Below are 20,160 nucleotides of genomic sequence, written 5' to 3' on the forward strand. Positions count from 1 at the left end.
TCCATAGTCTGCTGAAAATAAAGAATAGAAAACATATCTTTGTTTAAAGTTATAACAAACTTTAATATTGGAAGGGTACCCATAAAAGGAAAAAACATTTTTTTTATAGATGAGATCATAGAAAAAGGTCAAAAGTGGCTACGGAGTTTTTCTGCTTTAATGTGAGCCAAAGTAAACACAGAATAAAGCATATGCACTACTGGAAAATGGAAAATGCTGTGAACTGTGTACTTAGTGGTTCACAGATTCAAACGTATGTGTAAATAACATATGCAAAGTTACCTTAAACCTTAAGCATTCCTTTATATCCTAAGGCACTTAGCCAAATTATTTGGTAATAAGTGGTATGTAACTTACAACCACATTTACTTATTTTACTACAATATTAAGGTGGGGAAAATGTTCGCTGGAATCGTAAAAGATTTGGATATCTAGAGTATTCCTCATAAGTGCTCAAGTGAATTTGATTCCTAGGGATTTTTGCCTATCAGTGTTAGGCCTTGATTACACCAGGGGGAAAAAGTTCATAGTTCTATAGCGAGTCATTGTTTCCTATACAAGCAGAAAGACTGTTTTGACCCCAGCTTATACCAGTTCCCTGAAAAATACTTGCTCATGTGCCATATTACACTACATTAGCAAAACTTTTAACTGAAATTGATTATTTGAAAATGCTGATTTTCAAAAACTAAAATATTTCCTGGAAAGAGTTTGGTTGTGTTTAATCAGTTTTTATTTTCTTTTTAAATAAGCTACTAAAAATATTCATATGTTTTCTATCAATGCTTTGTAAATGAAATAACAAAAAACCTCTTATGCTCTTCTTGTCCAAGCTTATTTTTGCAGTCAAATCAAGGTAAGTCATATTTAAAAATAAAACTATGGTAATGTGAATATGTACCATTTCAAAGTCTCCTGGCTTTGTTTTACATATAATGTATAAATGTTTTCAACATGACAGAAATTGTTGATAACTTGAAAAATTTTGTTAAACAGTGAAAATCCTTTTGTAACCAGCTCTGGTTTTAAGTTTTTATACCTATTCCTAGCATCTGTATAAGCATGGGAAATTCCTGCTAGTAAGTTCTTCAGGGGTCTATGAAACCTGCAGTTGTTACTGTATTTTTGAAGTAGCCCTTCCTCATTTATGTCCCCAAGGTTAGATGTGGTGGGTTAGATGGTGGGTTCCCATTCCCTACTGCTATTAGTGACCCCACTGTTAGAAAATTTCAGATTTTTTGAGCACTTGGAATTTTTTCTGTAGTGAATTCAAATGTAAAATTAAAGGGAATTCTTGACCTGTGAGGTTTCTACTCTCTTTATTTTCAACCCCTTCTGCTTAGCCAGACCAAATCAGCTATCCTGGTGATCCTTCAACACTTTTTCATTTCACATTATAAGTGATATATCTACCATTTATTTCTGAATTAGTGTGCTAATTAAAAGAGTGGACTGAATTTACCAAGGCAGCAAACTCACTCAGGTCTCATTAACTTTGCTGAGGACATTGGTAACTTAGGCTTCTTTTGATTCAAGCCTTTTTATCGACAGGTCATTGCCTAGAGATTAGCATGAAGATGTAGGAAATCTGCCCAAGTGTTTATTTACAAAACTAGCAGGAGCAGATGTGCTGTTCATAGTTGCAGGCCTTGAGAGGGGCTAAAGACACAGGAGAAGCAGAAGGGAAGGAAATAAAAAAGTTAAAGGAAAAGCTCTCCCCCGCCCACAATAAATAAAGCCCTCTTCTGGCTTGCAGCTTGAGAGTGGAATTTTGTCGTCAGGACCTGAAGTGGTGACAAGTCAGTAAGTGAGATCATTGCATGGGTAATAGACTGACACAGTTTTCCTTCACATTGCATTTACTGAGCAGCTCTGACAGCGGATCTAGAGGGAGATACTTACATTGCCCTCCCAGCTGGTGGCCATCTGCCTTAGTGACAACTGCCAGATGGAGGAAAAGCGCATGAAATCAGGGATCAAACACTAAATAAAAGAAAATTACTTTGAAAACAACTTTGTCATATTATAAATAGACTGTTTTAAAATGTCTCACATGTTTTAATTAGAAGGAGAAAAGAGAGGTAATGAGGTAGATATAAACCTGAGAGAGAAAGATAGTACAGCAATTTGCGGACTCCCCTCTGAATGTGGATGACACTAATTTAGAGATACATTTTGATGTTCTTACATCAAAAAGTACCCGTCAGATGAACACAAGAATTATGAAATAGAGTTTCTTTCCCCCTGTGGTTAGCATGGTGGGACCCTCCCCACAGCTGCGTTTCCAGCTGCTGGCAATGACTCTCTCGAGCGACTTGCACTGACCCTTGCACTGACTAAACTTCTTCTGAAACCAAACTCAGAGCAGGACTAGTGATGACAAGTGTCACCAGACCGAAGCCTCATCAGCCCCCTGCCATGATGAATCAGCAGCTACAGCCTGAAGAAGGAGGAACAAGGAAACTTATCATTCCCTTTTGCCCCCCTTACACAAGCTTAATTATGTCAAGGGTAAACAAGCCCTCCTTAACTCACCCAGGGATTGAAAAAAAACAAAACAAACCAACCAACCAAACAAACAAACAAAACAAAACAACAAACCTTGAAGACCTTGCTTTTTTGTAGAAAATGTATGGATTCCTGGGAAACAAAGGTCAAAGGACTTCTCCCACACACTCCTAAACAGACCAGAAAAAGAGAATGTTGTGCATAGTTAGAAAGACAATGCAAAATACAAATGCATAGAGATTTCCTGGGCATGGAAGTTTATTACTATTACAGTACCACAGGCAGATGTGGCATTAGTGAGCACTGGGAAAATAAATGTGTCCATTTGTAAACATTAACATCTCCCACGCTGTTTCAGTTTTTAAAAAACTTGAATGAAAATAATTTTGCTCTTACCTGGCTATAAAGGGATTTGAAAAAATGTATGTTTTTCTTATTAATAAAATATAGGGGACAGATTTCTGAACAATTGTATAGCTGAAATTACTTGAAGAAAAAAAAATTGATTTGACAAAATAATAGCCATTTGCAGAGGGCAAAGTGTTTTCTTTTCTTCCCTAGAAAGTGGTTTTGATGTGACCTATTTAGAAGACTTTGTTTATCAGTTTTTCAGTGTACTTCTAGATGTGTGTGTGCATGACGGTCACCATTTGGCTAATACCAACACTGTTAGCTGTAAACTGTAACCATCTCACGTCATCCTGCACTCTGTGTGGAGGGGGACACATGGCACCTAGAGAACAGTAAATACCTGAGTTGTTAACATGGATGTTGCAGTATGCTAATACAAATAACCAGAAGTATACAGAGCTGGGAAAGTCTTCTTTATGTCTCCTACATTTACTTAGGGAAGTTGCATACATTTTGCAAACCATGAAGAGTAACATCAAGAAGATTTTGCTTCAAATTTGCAGGATGCAAAAGGAGATAGCACTTTCCTTTAGGCATTTTAATCTAATTTGGCATATTATTCCACGTAATATCAGCATTGTTATGAACCTCCTTACAGATTTACTTAGTGGAATAGGGTCATCATCCGGGAAAAGAATCAGTGTGCTTTGTTTTGGTTTTTTTTGTTTGGGTTTTTTTCACAAATAGAAAAAAATTCAAAATGCATTGATTGTGGAAGTATTTTTAAGCTATGGCACAAGTACTATTTTGTACTTGAACTGAAACAGACATCTTTGAAAGTAACAAAGAAAGAAACGTGGAAATCTCTGCCAGGTCACACAGTACCTACAAACTTACACTGGAGCTCTTCGGAGGTAATATTTTCAACTGTTTAGTAAAAAGAAGGGGTTTTATTCATAAAATATTTGAGTCAACCTCAAAGTTAATCACCAGAGCAGTGCTAACAGCTCAAAAGTAAGTGACCATCATTTCTGCTTAGTACTTGGAGCAGGACTTCTGAGAAATTGGATATATACCAGGAAGAACATACGTTGGTCTCGTTCAGCTCTCAGCACCACAGAATACATGCACTCTGTCCTACCTATGCACACAGAGAATTTCCAGCTCTTCCCTTAGCAATGTAATTATGTTTCTTATGTCATATCTTACTATTTTAACATTTCACTGTTCCTGAATATTGAGTTATTTGACAATATTGAAAATAATTTAGCAGCAAACGTCTAATATGAAGCAATTGTCAGTCAGATTGAGACACGCTGCTTCATTGCTGAAATGAGAATGTTTATATGCCTCATGGTAGTATTATTCCACTTTACTTATAGTTGTGATTGAAGGTCTTGAAGATTCTTCACAAGGATTGTACTATAATTCTTTTCTGACCACCCAGGCAAGTTGTATGTATTTCAGAGTAAGCAAGCAGCACAGCAGGAGGACAGAGAGGAAGGAACCCAAGGAGCTCTTGATGATGGTGGACTATAATTATTTTGTGGCCACCCAAGTGTGCATGAGCAATACAGGATAAGGAATCTCAGGCCCTAACAGCGAGGGTAAAGGAATAGATTACTCAATGAGATAACATTGCTATTCAAAGACAAACATCATGGAGCAGTTCTATTTTTATGCATAAATAAAGATCTTTATTTTCAATGTTGTTTCTAGATCACTATTTATGCAGAAGACAAGGAAAGCATATTGAAGAGGACTGGAGGAGGATACATTCAAAAACTTTGCAAAAACTATTATTGATGTGCATAGCACTCATGGGAATTTAGAGTTGCATACATTCCCTACTTCTCTTTGAAGATAACAGGATCTTATAAATACAATTCCTATTACATCTGTAAATTCCTGATACCTTGTGGATTGGAGAGTTAGTTTGGTTCTAACTGCCAAGTCATAAAAGCTCACATCTTTAAGTAACAACTGAGAATGATCCGAAAAGGTACAACTGAAATTGTAGCCTTGCACCTTTCCCTTGTTCTGCATCACAGAATCACAGAATCACAGAATGGTTTCAGTTGGAAGGGACCTTAAAGATCATCTAGTTCCAACCGCCCTGCCATAAGCAGGGACACCTCCCACTAGACCTCCCACTAGGCTCAAAGCCTCATCCAGCCTGGCCGTGAACACTTCCAGGGATGGGGCATTGAAAGCTTCCTTGGGCAACCTGTTCTGGTGCCTCACCACCCTCACAGTAAAGAATTTCTTCCTGATATCCAATCTAAATCTACCTTCTTTCAGTTTGAAGCCATTACCCTGTGCCCTATCGTAACACTCCCTGATAAAGAGTCCCTCCCCATCTTTCCTGTAGGCCCCCTTTAGGTACTGGAAGGCTGCTATGAGGTCTCCTCGGAGCCTTCTCTTCTCCAGGCTGAACAACCCCAACCCTCTCAGCCTGTCCTCATAGGAGAGGTGCTCCAGCCCTCTCATCATCTTCGTGGCCCTCCACTGGACCCACTCCAACAGGTCCATGTCCTTCGTGTGCTGAGGACTCCAGAGCTGGATGCAGTACTCCAGGTGGGGTCTCACCAGAGCCGAGTAGAGGGGGAGAATCACCTCCCTCGACCTGCTGGCCATGCTTCTTTTGATGCAGCCCAGGATGCGGCATTCCTCTCCTACCATGTACATACTGTGGAGTTAAGGAAAAATGGTGAAATTAAGTAATGCAGAAACATGATGGGCCAGTTTGGAGCACCATCAAATTCCTAATTTCTTCCCTGTAATGTGAATCCAGGCAGCACAACAACATAAAGTCTGCACGCTACTTTTTACAACACCCCTTATCGTGAAATCTTCATCCTGCCCAAGCATACATATAGGTTACCAAAAGAATTGATGGGAAGGAGGTACCGGCATCACAGAAGACATTATGCAGCTCATTATGCAGCTCAGAGCACATCCTGAAGGGAGCAATAACTGGGAGCAATAAGAGGTACAAGATAGTGGAAATGAAATTCCAATATTTTGCAGCTGAACATGCAACTTTCACATACCCCAGCCTTCCTCAACCCTCTTCTTTGACACCTTGCATTTTCAGAACATGTAAAATAGTCATAGTCGGTGTCAGAATGCATGAGTACAAAAGAACTCCCTGACCCACAGGCCGCTGGTCGCTTGCAATTCAGCGGATCTCCCCTCTACTCTGTAATTCTGCCCTGGGAAGCAAAGGGCAGTCTGAGTATTTCGAACAAGACAAAAAAAAAAATCAGGGCTATCTATTTCTTATTCTGTCCTTTGGTTGCTGGAAAAATCCAGTCTTGACTAAAACTATAAACCAGATTAAAACTCCTTTATAGTTGATTTTAAAATATTTGTGGAGAGACTTCCTACAAATTTTTAACAGATGAATGACAGTTATGTGCCTTTCCCTCTATAGAAGTTTACCCAGTAAATGTCCAGAACAGCACAAACATCTCACATGAATAAACTGAGCAATCTCTCCTAAATTACCAAGACTCCCTCAGCATACTCACTTGTGTCCTGCAACTTCATTCTCCAGAGTCTGATTGCTGTATAAGTCAAAGGAGCAGAGTTGATGATTGAATGCTACAAGGGGGTGGCATGTAATACCTTATTAGGCATTCTGCAGACCACTCAATAGGGGCTTATTTCCTCTAAGAATCTCAATTAGCTGCTAAAGAACAGGAAGCTGCTGAAGCTTCCATGAGAAAGCAGCTAAAGATGCAATTTTCAGCTGGTCAACAGGTAAGAGGCAATTTTCATCATATTATGCTGTGTTCTGCAGGAGACAGATTGGGCTAGCGTGTAAGAAAATGCTTTACCAGCACTTTAGTGAAGACCCATCAGTCTCTAGAATTCAGGATTTTGTCTGAAAAGCTAACAGGGATCTCTGCAGTCCAGATAATGGGGGTAGGGGGAGCTTACCCAGTGCTGTGTTATCTACCCAAGTTATCAAATTAAAAAAAAAAAATCTTTAAATAAGAGATAAATCATGCACGTTCACTATGTGTGTTAACTCTGAAGTCCAAAAAACCGGTATGCTGTTGATGGTTAAGCCTAGAAGATATCTACACATATTTTGTATAGATAGCCACGCTAGTCAAATATCAAAGCTAATATTCTGATCTACTATAAATCAGTAATACCTTGCAAGCATTTCATCCTTCAGCCTGTAAAATGAAGTAGAGGTTTTGTCAACAAAACATGTCTTTCCCCATGCACATGTATGTACTTAATCATAGCTCTCATTTTCCTATGTTCCGAGTCCACTGAAGAGAATAAGGAACTGGCCCTTCCTTTCAATGGGAGAAAAATTACGCCCCAGAGAGCTGTGTATACGAGTAGATACCCACACCAATTGAAAGATGATAGCTCTGATTAACGGCGATGAGAGGCTGCTGGCTCTAACAGTGATGAAGAGTTCTGACTCAAGATTGCCCATACAGCATGTAGATAATTCTTGGCATTTTATCTACGGATTTCCAAAGCGTTTTCATTGGAGAGCACTCTATGGAGTGTTGCTGCCAATTCACTTCATGGCAATTTGTTTCTTCTTTTCCTTCTTATTTTGTTTTTTGCTTCTAGAAACTGTTTATATTGTTTTCTTCTGCCCTCCCCTGTTCTAACCTACAATTGCTTGTTCTTTGTGTTCTTAGTTTTCATCCTGCTATTGTATCACTTCTTGTCCCCTGAGGTAAAGCTCTCATATGTCACTGGTTTTCCTTGCTGATTTACCACTTAGGAAAGGTTCAGCACAGCTTGTAGGGATACCTTAGGGGTGGGTCACTTGGCAGCTCCCCTGGGGCTGGCCACCTATTTTTACAAGGCTGCACCAAGAGAAATGGAAGTAGGAAAAAAAATTAAGAACTAACAGCCTGCTACTTTAACTCGCAGCCATTAAACAGTGAATGTGAGCAGTCCTCAAGTCTGAGCCCATTTGGTGTTGCTAAGAAACAGGATAGAGGACCACTAAGCTCCTATTGTTTCAGAGAATATGTGCATGGCAGGTAAAAATGAAGATCCTTCCCTATTCTCGCCTGATATTCTTCTGTCTTTCCACTCACATCAGTTTCCAGGTGACAGAGCAATGACTGAAATGCAGATTTCCTGGAGCAGGGATGTAGAGCAGCAGCCCTGGGACCGGACTTAGCCTGCCAAGAAAACTCATCCAATCTATGGCCCGATTTTTCCATTTTGCAGGTAAAAGCAAGGAGCAAAACAAAACTACGGATGAACTTTGTAATATCCCGTAGCATAATGACTGTTTCTGAGAAGGGAAATACATCCTATCACCTGAACTAATTTCAAGCATCCCCTTTCACCTGGCAGCATGTATATATGCATGCATGTGCAGGTGTCACGCTGATGCGATCTGAGATCACTTTGTGCCTTTCCCTTTCACCAATGTTCATGTCACAGAATGAGACAATAGTTTCAGTTTGATTTTAAAGGGATGCTTATTAATGTACATATCTTTCTGATCAGCCTGCACTGCGTATGTTGACGTGTGCTCTCACCATATCGTAGGGGATACCCGTATTAGCGTCATGTGGTGAATCCAGACACACGATGAAGGAAGAGACAATGGTACTTCCCTGAGAAGTGCTCCTAGTGTCTACCCAAGAAGCGTAGGGGGATCCATCCAGGGGCAGTCAAGTGCTGGAAAACATGAAAGAAATATGGAACTCCTGACTTCCCACTCTCACTGAATCGACAGCTCAGTGTGAAAGAGGGAGCCCTGCCTTTCCCATGGGTGATATCTGTCAGAGGCAGCTGCAGGAAGGGACACCCAATTCATTCAGTTCCAAGTACACTGAAAGGCTCCCATAAGCTAAAAATTTGGATTTTACCGCAATATGAGTATCAGGTATTGCACATCAATAAAAATAACCTTGAAATTCTTTCTATAAGAACCATGCAGTCACCTAAATATTTGTATTATGACTGTCATAGACAGGAATTGATATATTTATTATTTTCATCTACATTCCTAAGTCTCACCTGCATTTTTCTCTCTGTAAATATTGGATGAAATTACTTTAAAAAGAAACCTCAAACTTTAGACACATGTATAAACCATCCACTTACGTTACTAAAGTGAAAGAGACACTATTTGAGTGGTTTAGCACATAAGAGTGAGTTCATTGGACAGATCTGTTCTTGTAGTTTTGCAGGGGGTTACCAGGGCCAGCTGTGTTCCAAATAAATTTGCTGACCTAAGTGAACTTCCTATCAACAAAATTCTCTCAGGCTCCCATTATTTCTCTACAACAATTAATCAACAGCTGCTGAAAAGTTATGAGCGTGCTTGTAATTTTCAGTAAAACTAATGGAAGTCCTATCTTCTGAAATGTTGAAGGAGGTTTGTCTTCTTAACCCTGGTGTGAATTTCCTGATTTATTTTTTAAATCAATTACCCTTCTGAACTCCCATGTCTCCTGTCTTTGTCAGAAAGGATCCCAGGCTCTACCATGACAGGCATGGATAGTTTTCACTGATGCCTATAAATTCAGTCCTCCAAAGCAGTGGGAAGATGTTGATATTTGTCAGAATTCTGTCATGCATAAACAGGATGTCGTTACTCCTTTTGAATTCATGTAAACACTTAAGTTTTCTCTTGGGAATCGGTATTATTCGGTATCTCTACTGCTGACAGTCAGGGAGAGGGTCCTGTTTGTGTAAACACCCCTTACTCAAAGCGGTGCTCTGAGGGTCTCTGTGCTGCTACAAGGGTGTGTTGGGCAGAGCTCAGGGACCAGCGTGGAGTCATCCTCACTGGACTCCCTTTGAGAACCAGTGCGGGGAGCTCACTTCTATTGCTTTTTCTCTTCTTGCACTGATAAGAAGGTATTGTTCCATCCTCAAGGGCCAAACATATTTCACTTACACACAAAAATGATACCATATCAAAAAATGCTTAAGACTTGATGATAATATTCCTGAAACTGTTCTGAATAAGAACTTTGCAGCTTTGATGTTCAGGATGTTGCACCTTTTTTACGTCTGATGGAAGTGCTAGTTATTGGACTACTGAAGCAGGAAATAAAGCATGCAGCAAGGAAATCCCTGAGACACTCCACATGTTTAGAATAAACCCTACCAGATATTTTCCTTTGGTTTTTGAAGGAAGTTATTCTAAAGTTTCATTTCTGGAAGAAAAAAAGAGTAATCCCACTATGCCAGTGTGGCTCCACCTGCAAACAATATCTCATTTGTCCAACCATTTGCAGGAGCAGGCCCTGTGCGTTGCTCTTAGTGCCTGAGGATTACGTCATGTTCTTTTGACTTTCCTTCTGTTCAAATAACCTAAAACACAATGCATTTTTTATGACCCAGGTCGCCTTTTGTTTTCACACGGAGCACAAAAACAACATTCAACAAATTTGACTGATAAAAGATTTTTATCTTACATGGGAAAGCAATGCTGTTTCTCTAAGCCACACGTAATGTATTAGTAATAATGGTATTCCACTTCAAACAAATTACAAACTAATGTTAGTGTTCTTAACATTGTTATACTAAATAATAACTCCCCACAGGCCAATTTGCATACAAAATGTAACATTTAAAGCCAAGTTACAATTAGCACTTTGTTATGGAAGTCTGTGGACTGTAATTTACTGAAACAAAGTTGTACTTGCTGCAAGGAATTTTAATTTATGAAAAATTACCCACTTAAAATTGCTGTCACAGTGGACCTACTTGTATTAAAATGATGGGTACCTAATAAATACATTTATTATTAATGTAACAAATGACACAAATGAAACAAAGTAAATGCAGGATTAATGGTTGTGCCTCTGTAAATAAGGCATGCAAGTTGACAACTCTTTCTCTCTTTACTGATGGTGGCACATAGAGCAATATATGTGTGCGAGGAGGAGGGAAGAAGAGGGTTCTGAGAGAAAAGGAAACAAAGATAATGAAGGGAAAGAGGAAAAGCAAGGAGGGATACACGAAGTGAAAGAACAGACAAATACACAGGATGTTAATGAATTGAAAATTAGTGTAAGAGTAAACTTGAAAAATCTAGCTCAGCAAAGATGAATCACACTAGTACTTCATTTCCCTTGGGCGAATGCCATAAATCACCTGACAATGTTAGTGAAAGTTCTCAATCCCACAGACTTTATTTGAAGGCAAAGAACATTATTTAACTGATGTGAGTACTTACAAAGCAACAACATACAAATAGAGACATTCTGACATAAAAAAATAAATTTTTCATCCTCTCCCCTGAATTCATGCTTAAAAATTTGAGGTTTGTTGTTCATTTTAGTTTGAGGGTGTTTGGACCTCGCGGGTGTCTGGTGGATCTTCCACTTAAAAATAAAAGGCCATAAGAGTACCTAAAATGACAATTTGTTTGGCAAATACTGCTAAATAGGGTCTGCAAATACCAGCTGAAATTTTTAAGGAATTTCTTTTCACTTATACACACAAGATTTTGTACTCCCTTCACAAACCTCAGGACTTTCTACTTTAGCGGGACACGGATGCAGCACATCACCCGAGCAGGCACTCGGTCCCTCTGTCATCCAGACCTGGGGTGGGGGGATCACATGTATCTGTGCCTTGGGTTCACGTGACTGACTGCAAATGTGTACTGTCATCATCACATCTGCTTGCGTGGCAGGGAAAAGCCTTGCCAACCAGCCCCAGGTCTCCACGCCACCTGCAGTGCCGCCATTGAGGCTGGTAAGGTTTGGCAGGGCCAAACATGCAGAACTCTCACAGGCTATAAGAGGCCACTACAGGTCTGGAATATTTATGCGGTGGACAGTTCCACTGTAGATGTTTCAAAACCACTTGGGTAATCTGGTCTTTTCAGGGAACAGAGACATTCCCACATAATTCATCTGACTAACCACAAAGACTACATGAGTTCAGCCCTTTCACGTCTGAAGGAATCACTGGGAACTCTGCTTGTGACAGTCCACCGAGCTAAAAATAATGTGGAAAATGATCTCCCAATGAATATCCTGTGAGAAAAGAGAGCCTACGTTTAAGATAAATCATTCTTTGAGGTTATTTATCCACCTCTAGTTAAATCTGATAGATGTCTTCATCTATAAAAAAATTCTTGACAGTATAAACTCAAATTAGGTCATAGCTTGCCTTTGGTAGACGGATACTTAGGCAGCACTGGGCAGCACTAGTTTATTGAAGAATGAAGTGAAGAATGTGGTAAACACCCAGTAAGCAGCATAAATTCAGTCACCCGTAAAAACCCACACGTATACATTTCATACAGTTGGCAGCTTCCCATCTTGATGGAGATCAGGGTGAACGGTGCCCTCAAGATTGCACGACATTACAAGGAAAGCTCGTAGGACCAAACCAAGCCTGGGAGTAAGTAGTCACCACTTCATTGTTCTGTGTGGTTTTATAGTCACTGACACCAGCACAAAGCTTTGCTTTGTTTCTATGAATATCTTTCTACTAAGAATTGTTTCTTTCTTTTCCTTAGACATTATATCATTATATGCTTTTACAAAACAACAATATGTTCCTAGGATCAAGATTCTTCTATCAAGGCTTCAAAAATTCTAATAATAGAACAAAATGCTTTAAAAATAACTGGGAGGGACACGGAAAAAAAAATTACAAAATAGATTGGATTTGCTAAATGCTTCTTTTTATTTTTAGCTTGCTTGGTTTCTTTCTTTATAAATGGTCTCATTGATTTATAGAAGCATATTCAACTCTCGCAATTCAGATTCTGGATCCAACCTAGTCTGACTCCCTGTTTGATTTTACATATAGCAGATGTTCTCAAGAGACTTGTTGAAGCTGTTCACTAGAACATAAATTTAAACATTGGGTTAAATCCTCATGGAAAATGAGTCAAAACCTCTTATTACAGTATAAAAAGCAAAGCTATAGAGGTGTATCCATTGAGTACATAGCTAGTAGAAGATAATTCACAAAAAATAAACACCTCTATTATAATATTTTTCCTCATTTTTTTAATTTAAAGAATTATCAGCATTTTAAAAACCATCCATTCTGGTAGTCAAACATAGGTATTGTATTCCAGGGGCACGCTTTTTTGTTTTTTAAGTTTTTCTAGTTTAGAAGACGATTTTGACAAGCACCCACTCTGCACTCTCAATCTGGAACCTGACAATGTGATTTTTTTCTGGTCTGCCTGAAAACACCAGCAATACGTGTTCTGTTGGCCAAAAGCTTTAGCTTCACCTGAGGAGCTGCTATTGTTCTCAGTCTTCATTTCTCTCTTCATGCTTGATGTGACATTCCCATGATTTGAGCTCTCATGATAAACATCATTCTACTGAATCCCATTTTAAAGCAGTTTCCAAAAGATTAAAAATGTTGGAATTGCAATCAGCAAAAAATAAATAAATGGAAATAAAAACCTGCTCAATAGAAGTTAATGAAGGAGCTTATCCTTTTTTCCCCATGAATTCTTATTTCTATTTCATTTGAATCATAAAAACATGACAGAATCACGGAATCACGGAATCACGGAATCTTCAGAGTTGGAAGGGACCTCTAGAGATCATCTAGTCCAACTCCCCTGCTAGAGCAGGATTGCCTAATCATAGAATCATAGAAAAATAAACCTTTTATAACTAAAAACATGCTTTCTCAGTTCACCATTATAACCAATCACTGAGAGGATGAGTTCTTGGGCACTATTCAAGAAATGACAGTGGCAGCATCCCTTTCTGATGGCTAATACTTTATACCCAGGAGATTTTATTGAACTTATAGCACTGCATGATCTAATAGCAAACGGCCATAGCTATAAATGTTTAGGAACGTTCTCTACACTGACCGAAGAAATTTTCTCCAGCTTCACCTCTGAAACCAACACAAAACTAATCATCAAAAATTTCTTGGCAATTTCTGGAAAATAAAGTTGTGGTTTAGATCCCTACTGGAAAGGCTAAAAGGCCGAGGTGATTATTTTACTACATGAGGCTACCTGGCGATTTTAGAGTGGTATTATTCAATAAACACATACAACCCATTTACCTAGCAATAATTTTACATTGATTCTTTTTTTTCCTCATTCTCCAAAAGCTAGGAAGATTAAAGAAAATGAGTAAAGGCTCATCACATCATTTTATCTGATGTGAATCAATGTGAGTGACTTCTATAAACCTGTGACCACTTAACCCAGCTGTGTATATGACAGTTTTATTAAATGAAAAGGCTATCACGCAATTTACTGAAACACATTGAAATAAGACATTTTAACAGAGTACAAACAACAATAAAACCTTTTAATTCAAAATCACAAAAAGGTTCATTTAACAACATGGTTAATTGAGGCCCCACTTCAGAGCAGTATTTATGCAAGTGCTTTATTTTAAATCCAAAAGCAATTATGGCTAGCTTGGAGTTGGAAGGAGATGACAATGATAATGGGTGGGAGGGGGGTAAAATGGATGCAGAATATTCTTTTTAGACTAAATTCATTCAGTGGCATATACTAAAATCCAAATTACAGAATAGTAACAGATCACTTGACTGATAGAAATATTAAATTCTTAGCTTGCTTCAAAAAGGTAAAACGTATCGAAACTACAACTTTCCTTCTCAATTTTAGTAGATGGAAACTGATGATTTTAAAATTTATCCATTTTGAATCTTCATGTGACAGCAAGAGTGAAACACTGGGGACTTTTAAGGCCACCCGTAATATTAATATACTCATGTAAGTCATATAGGACACTGATGTTTCCTAGATGAAAATTATGCATTCTTACCTTTCAATAGTTTTAGTAGGTGTATAATTCAACTTTATTTATAAACAAAGGTGCTTAATGGGTATATGTATACACTCAGAATATGTATCAAGGGCTTCTCTTTTGCACCTGTGATTGATGGTTTCCTTCCCTTTGTTAATATATGAAATTTCTAAAAGAGTCGTTTCTTCTTGCAGCCACAGATGTTATATCACAAACAGAGAATTATGTTTCCTATTATAAATATTTCAGGTGTAAAGAAAAATTTCAGCAAGAAATTTCCTGTTTATATACATTTATCTTCAGTACTTATCTTTGAAGAGAAACCTAAAGAAAAAAGAGCTGCGTATGTAGGTAACACTGACATATTTTAGTCATTTGTTTTTAAATGTTTGACCAATACAAAAACTAACCTTTAGGTTAATGTTGTGTTTCTCCTCCCTATTGCCTGTCTCAGATGGTACATATCTACTTCTGAAACAGATATTAATCTTTTTTGTTTAGACTAAATGTCCATCTCATATTGTAACTTTGTGTAGTGTTGATCAAATACATATACTAAGAGAATATGTTCAATATCTATATTTTTGACTGAGAGGTAGTAACTGGAATATCTGATAGTATCTACCTGATACAAGACTTCATTAACTATTGCAAAATTTCAGATAAGGTAAGAAACAACTGTATGTCTAAGTGTAAAAATATCCATCAGACTAAGTATATACTTCTCAAGGAGCAGAAGAGTGTCTCCTAGGATACAACTAATTATCAATTAAGGAAGGAAAGCATCAGAAGTACAACTGATAGATTATTAGTGCCATTACATTTTGTTATAGAATTAATTCAACTGCCCTTAAACAATGCCTTTGAGATGATGTAGTAGTGAACAGGGACAAAATTATTAAAACTAGTGGGGGGGTCAAGGAGAAGAGGTCAGATTCTCAAAATAAAATCTTGTTAAAATTCCAACAGTAAAAAGTTCTAGTTTTTCCAGTCCTTAAAAAAGTTATATCAAGCTCTATTCTGTTAGAAGAGTAGTCTTGCAGGATGAACATTTGACATGATATCTTTTTTCTATTTTTTTTTTTTTAATCAAGGCAAGTATAACAACTCAATGTAGTCTGCCCTCTGTAAAAGGAGTGCAATCAGGTTAAGATCTTAAATGCTTTGGAGGCATTTCTTAATTCTACTGGAGTTTAAGTATTTTATTTTTTTTATGTCTTGGCTCTTCCTGTTTTAAAGGTGTTTTCACATCTAATACACCTTAGATAGACTGTCAAGAATCCAAATAATAATACAAAGAAATTAATGTTTAACTGTGAATAAAGGTCTTTCCTAAGCTTTAACGTGTACTGTAGTTCATTTTAGAGGAATAATTTAAAAAGATAAAAAATATTCATAGTCCTAGAAAAGAATGGCTCCTCCGTCTACATTTTAAAATTTGAGAATCCCAAGACCAGTTTTTTAAACTAAATTTCTGAAGCTTACATAGGAAAAATATTTATAATGGTAGTATTTGGTGCATGCAATAATGCATCAAATGGTGCAATTTCCTTGGTAAGCAGAGAAAGCCCTGCTCAGACAAAGCCTGCACATTTTTAGCTTTGGTACCATGAGAATCCTCTCCTCTGTTTTGAATGCTACCCCTCATAGGAGTAGAAGTAATTGTATGTGTCTGTGTTTGCAGGCTTTTGCATTTGCTTCTTTGCTTATCTCACATTGTTATGAAGAGCAGTCACGGTAGACTTTAATGAGCCAGAAAGGGATGGGTTCTCTCTTTCTTGCTGATACTCAACGTGAGATGTTTTCTGTAAGTCTGTAAAACAGAACAGGCCTTTATTTATTTAATTTGGAATTGAAGCTGCTCAGAAACCATTTTCTATTTATCTACTTAGAAATTACAGGTGACCATCAGGACTTATGTATGTTACAGATAAAGGAGGAAAAAAGAGCAAGCATTGAAACAAAAATTTAAAAATTGCATGAATGCAGTGTCATTGATTCAACATGCCATTGATAGAGCTTGTCTGTGACAGCAGAGCTCTGTAGAGAAACTGATTCCTTGACAGATTTGAGGTGGAACACACATCTAGGAATGACAGGTGTGTAGATTAGTGGTTCATCACTTTAAGCTCTACTTTCTTCACAGTTATTTTACTTACAATAAATATATAGATATATAGATATTCAATAACTAGGAGTTATTTCACTATTAAGGGGTCATTATATGAAAGTGTTAATTTCTAGCTTCTTTTGTAACCTACTGACATCCCTGAATGTAAACATAGCTGAACCTTTCTAATATCTAAACATAAACTATTTATGCATCCACCCTTTGGAAAATACAGATAAAAATAAGTGTAATTTTCCCATTCTGTAAGAAAGCAAATGGATAATGGTATCTAAAAGAAGCTAGATAATGCTCCAAAATGCTCAATTCTCATTTATAAATATTTCCCGTATGCTCCAAGATAAGTCATATGCAGTTATGCATTCTTTTTCAATGCTTTGCAAGTACAGACTTTTATCTGATTTTTTTTTCTGAAACTATTGATACAAAGCAGAGGTAATACAAAAATAAATGTTCAGGAAATTGGATGTATGAAGGAAAAACAGACTGCTGCTCACTTTTCTCTTAAATCACTTTTTCATCTGCCTGTGGAATGCCTCAATAGAGCCCATAATAAGTATATAGGCTGTTACATGAAAAATAATTTTGAAAGGCTACCTTTAGCATAGAGAGGCCAATGAGCAGTATGAGAGATGTCTCAGATGTTGATGGTTGCATCAGAGTGGCAACCTAACCTGGAGGATTCAAAACAACTTCTGAAGTAGAGTCTTAGGAAAGTATAGTAGAGTTCGCCTTGGTGAATTATTCCCTGAGTCTCATCTCAAAAAGTTATATTGCTCTTCTTTTAAAATGTACTTTTTAAAAGGAATGATAACCAATTTTTATACTACTGTATGTGAAGTAGTGAGCAGCTTAGGATGATGATATAAAAAGACATTTTCTACTTATTGTCTTTTATGCTTGTAAGTGAACTAGCTGTAAGACACTATGGTATATATGTGGGAGTTTGCGCCTCATTAAGCCTTAAATTGTGCTAGGTATCTGTCTGCAAAGCTATTGTAAAAAGATAAATGGGGGGAAAAAATCGCTGCAGTAAAATGTACACATCAACTTTTTAAACCTTATTGCGAAAACAGCTGAAGAAATTGACTTTTCATAACCTTCTTCACTTATAACTATACTTTACATAACAAGGTCTGAGCTGCTCATAAATGTACAAATAGACAAGGCCTGTTTCAGTGGCTAAAACGTGTCATGTCCTTTTGTTCACATTTCACAAGTTAATGAATTTCCTTTAATAAAAGGGAGCAAAATGCCAAGGGAAGAAAACCATGAAAACAGTTGAAGGAAAACTATTTAATTCCACCCCTGTGCGCTAATGGAACTTTTGAAAGAAAATAAGAACTTTTGTCTCAGAGAAACACTTTCAGCAACTGAAGGAGTTGTTCTCGAGTTTTATCCCACCTATACATGGCAACAAACCTAGGATGATTTCTCTTTAAAAAGGCATGCCAGCAGCAGCTACAGAGGTCAGTATTTGCCATTGGAAATATATATTATGCTCTCAGCTTTCTTAGATGGAGAGGACAGCAATGTAATGAAAAAAAATCTTGATATTTCTTGAACAAAGCATTATGTATGCATGTATGTATAATAGATGATGCCAGAGACAAGGAACCTTCTGTTACTGTTGATAAGAGCAGTAATTGTACGATGCTAAAATAAGGAAGAGTAACAAAAGCATCATCAGTGTAACTCCATTGTTATACTAGAATACCCATATGTCATATTAGAAAATGCTCAAGAATTTTCAGAGGAATAGTTGTGTCACATACACACAAGCAGTACAGAAATTTCATCAGAAAACAGCAATACAAGTATGGGAGAATCAGCTTAGCAAAGTCCATAGTTTATGAACGTGATATTTAGAAACTGGAAGACTAGAAAAGAATAATGGAAATTCATAGGATGTGGCAAAATATGAGGGGCAGCATGTCCAATGAATGAAGAAAGGACAGGAAACCTTTGAGAGGAATATAGAGGATACCTAGAAGCTGGAAGTGTCATCAGTGCAGCTATATTCTTACTTGACCAGCAAACTTACCAACACACACATGTAATGTCAAAATCATCTGGATTTTTCTTTCAATAGAAGCGTGGCTGCTACTGCTGTTCAGACAGTTTTGGAATGCCTGTCTGTTAAGACTGAATCTAATTCCACATGGGACTAATATAGAAGATTTCTGTGGTCAGCTCCTTGAGGAAGTAAGCAAAGGAGAGAACATCCTTCAACAAATAATATATATCATTATTATTCTGTAAGGTAAAGAGTCTAAAACTGTTATTCAGCAATATAAGGTTTACATTTATTAGAGAATGACTGACAAAAAGTAGTCTTCGCAGAAGACTCTACACATTCACAGGCTAAAGAAACTGCCAGGGGAGTACTTTGCACAATTGAACCAAATTATATGCAAAGAAAGACATTTCCCACAGCTGGCCATATATAATCATCATCTTATTACCTTTTTTCTCTTAGCTGAAGTGCACATCTCTCTAGCTCGCATTCAATAGACAGCTCTACTCTGAACAAGGAACAAAATTTTTCAAGTAGATAATACTTAAGAGGAACATTCTGTTAGACTTAGAAAAATTGAAAACGTTTTTATCCTACCCAACTCCTCCCATTCCTCAGCTTCTGACAGTTCCTTGGGTATGACAAACCAATTTGGAAACTGTTCTTAAAGTTTAGTCCTCAGAAATAAAATCAGAAAAGATAGTCATAATGGTTAAAGTATTATTAAATTATTGTCATTAAATAAAGAAAAACACACTAAAAAAAACTCATTTGAAAAAGCTGAAAGAACTACCTCCACTTTTTCATGCATCATATTGTTCCATAACAGTGGTGGAAGAAGCATCTTTTGCAATTTCCCACAGAAATCTATTGTTTTCCTTCAAGAAGTCTTACAGAAACTGAGCTGTGTTAAACTCCACTGAGAAAGGCAGCCATAGCAAAACCTCAGGTCTACCAGTACCTCAGCATGTGTTTCTTCAGCTTGTATTTTGAAAACAGAAATGTACTGTAAGTTCTCAACAGTATTTATTGGGTTCATAGACAGTTGGTGACCATCTACTCATGGCTACCGTTTTCTTCTTTTTTTTTCTTTTGCTTTTTTTTTCTTTTCCCACATTGTCTGTTGTGCTTTTCTTTCAACATTGAATATATGCTTGTGAAAATAAACAGACACTACCTATAACACCAGTTAAGCAGTTACCAACATAAGAACAGATTCTATAGAAAGATGTTAAAAGTCCATATAAACTGTGTCCTGGCATTGCTCCCAGTTTCTGCCAGTCATCTGCAACAAATTATAAATGAACAGGTAAAGGACGTCTAGTGCCAGAAACCCATTCAATGCTGCCAAAGAAGGTGGGACGGAGGAAGCTATTTTACAACAGGGCTACTACTACCTTGGCAGTCCCCTAATG

This window comes from Rissa tridactyla, chromosome 1 (genome assembly GCF_028500815.1).
Source record: "Rissa tridactyla isolate bRisTri1 chromosome 1, bRisTri1.patW.cur.20221130, whole genome shotgun sequence".
Classification (NCBI taxonomy): Eukaryota; Metazoa; Chordata; class Aves; order Charadriiformes; family Laridae; genus Rissa; species Rissa tridactyla.